This window comes from Opisthocomus hoazin, unplaced genomic scaffold, assembly GCF_030867145.1.
Source record: "Opisthocomus hoazin isolate bOpiHoa1 unplaced genomic scaffold, bOpiHoa1.hap1 HAP1_SCAFFOLD_102, whole genome shotgun sequence".
Taxonomy (NCBI): domain Eukaryota; kingdom Metazoa; phylum Chordata; class Aves; order Opisthocomiformes; family Opisthocomidae; genus Opisthocomus; species Opisthocomus hoazin.
Genome location: NW_027448981.1, coordinates 12,501 through 15,000, shown reverse-complemented (window position 1 = coordinate 15,000; position 2,500 = coordinate 12,501). Strand labels below are relative to the sequence as shown.

Below are 2,500 nucleotides of genomic sequence, written 5' to 3'. Positions count from 1 at the left end.
CGACGCTCAGACAGGCGTAGCCCCGGGAGGAACCCGGGGCCGCGAGTGCGTTCGAAGTGTCGATGATCAATGTGTCCTGCAATTCACATTAATTCTCGCAGCTAGCTGCGTTCTTCATCGACGCACGAGCCGAGTGATCCACCGCTAAGAGTTGTCTCGGTTTCGGCACCGCCCCGCGCGCGCGGAGGGGCCGGGACCGCTCGCCGAGAGCGGCCCCTTCTCTGAGGACGGCCGGACCGACCGCCGGCCCCGCCGCCGCCCACCCCCCTCCGCACGCGCGGAGGGGGCGCGGCGCGGCGGCGCGACGCGGCGCGACGGAGAGGCCCTCGCCTCGGCTTGACCGTACGAGCACAGGGGAAACGGAAAACAACGGAAAACCCCGAGCGGCCAAAGGGCGGGGGAGCCCGCGCTCCCGACCGACCCTGGGGAAACGTACGCAACACACACACACACACCCTTGGCGCGCTTCGGGGGCGGCCCAGGCGCCCGGGCTCGGACCGGCCTCCCCCCGGAGGCTACGGCACGCCCGGCCGCGACGCCTGCCCGCCTTCGCTCGGGAGCCGGACGCCCGGCTGCGCCCGCGCTGCGACGAGCCGGCTCCGCCCACCACGGTCGCCTCTCGCCCCGCCGGCGAACCTCGGCGCCGACGCCGCCTTCCACCGACGCCGGAGGAAGCGCGGCCGGCCACTGGAGCGCGAGCCGGCGACGCGCGGCCGCCCACCGGCCCGCGCCGGATGGGCGAACCCGGCCACCCCGCCCGGCGGCGGCGGCCGCCACCGCCGCCGCGAAAACCGCCGCCGCAGCCGCTTCTCGCCTCGGCCCCCTGGGGCCGCCGGCACGGCCCCAGCGGAAAGGCGGACGGCGCTGAGCGCGGGGGGCGGCTCCCACTCTCCCCGTTTCCACGCGAAGACCCGGAGCGGGACGCCCCCGCGCCGCGCGCCCGCCCTCGAGACGGAAGCGACGGGCGGGGAAACGCGGGACGGGACGGCCGCCAGCGGATGCGGCCGGGGAACCCTCCCGGACGACCCGACGGACGACCGGCACCGACCGGCACGCCGAGCGGCGCCGCCGCCGCTCGGCCTGGGGGGGTGTGGCTCGCCCCCCCCTTTCTTTCCCTGGGCGCCGAGGGCGGGGCGAGGAGCGGGAGAGGGGAGCGCGGCGCGCCCCGAGCGCGGCCGCAGCGCGAGCGTCCAAAGGCGCGGGGCGGCCCCCCGGCGGCCGCCCCCCCCCGCGGGGGCTCGCCGCGCCTTTCTTTCCCCCGGCGCGGAGCCCGCGCTCCGGCCGGCGGGTGGCCCCGTTTGCGAGGGCGGGCAGGTCGGCCGCGGCCGACCCGCGCCGCGGTCTCTCCGCCGAGACCGGCCCGCGGAGAGGGGGGGCAGGTTGGGGCAGCGAGACGCCCCCCCTTCTCCGGCACGGCGGCCCGCGGGGGCGGACGCCCCCCCCGCGGCTCGCGCCGTGCCGCTCGAGTCTTTAAACCGCCGCCCGGCTCCTTTGGCCTTTGACCCCCGGACTCGGCCGAGGGAGGGCCGCCGAAGCGCGGACGCTAGGTACCTGGCCCTGGGGTGAGGGAAACGACCTGCATGGCCCCGCGGGGGTGCCTCCCCCGGCTGCCGCCCTCGGGGGAGCGTCCGCCCGCGGGGGCGCGCCCGGCATCCGCCGCCACCACCTCGTCCTCCTTAGCCCCGGGGCCCGGGGTTTCCCTCGATAGCCCGGCGCTGCGCCCGGGGGGAGAGACGTGGCTCGGGCCGCCCGCTCGCGCGGGACGCGACCCGGCCGGGGGGGGGCCTCGCCCGCCCCGGGCGGCGCCAGCGGCCGAGACCGCGCTCGCGCCCCCCCCTTCCCGCCACGGCTCCCTCTTCGAGAGGCAGCCGTGCCGGGTCGGAGGGGAGGTTCGCGGGTCCGGCCGCCGCGCCGCCCGAAACGCCGTGCGCACACCCGCGCCACGGCCCGGAACGCCCGGAGACAGCCCTGTCCCGCGCGCGGGGGGGTAGACGGCACCGCCGCCGGCGCCGCCCCACCCCCCCCCCAGGAGCTGCCGCCCCCCGAAGACGGCGACACCCCTCGGCTGTCGCGCTTGCGGCCCCCGGTGCCGCCGCCGTCGCTCGACGCTCGCCCCCCGGCCCGCCGAGCAGGCCGGTGCTCTGCCGGCCGTGCTCGCCGCGTTGCCCCGCCGGCATCCCCCCCTCTTGCTTCCCGCGCAGACGCGGGAAGCGGGGAGCCGGCGGGGGCGCGGCGTCCGCGGCCGACAGGTCGACGCACCCGCGCGCGTCGGAGGACGAGCCGCACGAGACGACGGCGGCGGCGGGCGACAGGACGAGGAGAGCGCCTCCGGGGAGCGGCGGGGGGAGGGGACGCCCCCTCCCCCTCCCTCACGCACGCACGCGGCTCCCGCGCGGGAGCCGGGCCTTTCCGGGCGAACTCAGGAACGTGCGAGCGCGCGCGCGCACGGAAAACCCGCGGCGACGGCGTTCGGCGGCGCCGGCCGCGGGGTGGCGAGGCT

At 79.4% G+C, this 2,500-nt stretch overlaps 1 non-coding gene across 1 annotated transcript; it reads right to left on the bottom strand.

Moving 5' to 3' along the window:
- Window positions 1-153, bottom strand: LOC142359984 (5.8S ribosomal RNA). Its single transcript, XR_012762752.1, has one exon. It is a non-coding gene; the product is annotated as a 5.8S ribosomal RNA (ribosomal RNA).
- Window positions 154-2,500: the final 2,347 nt, after the last annotated feature.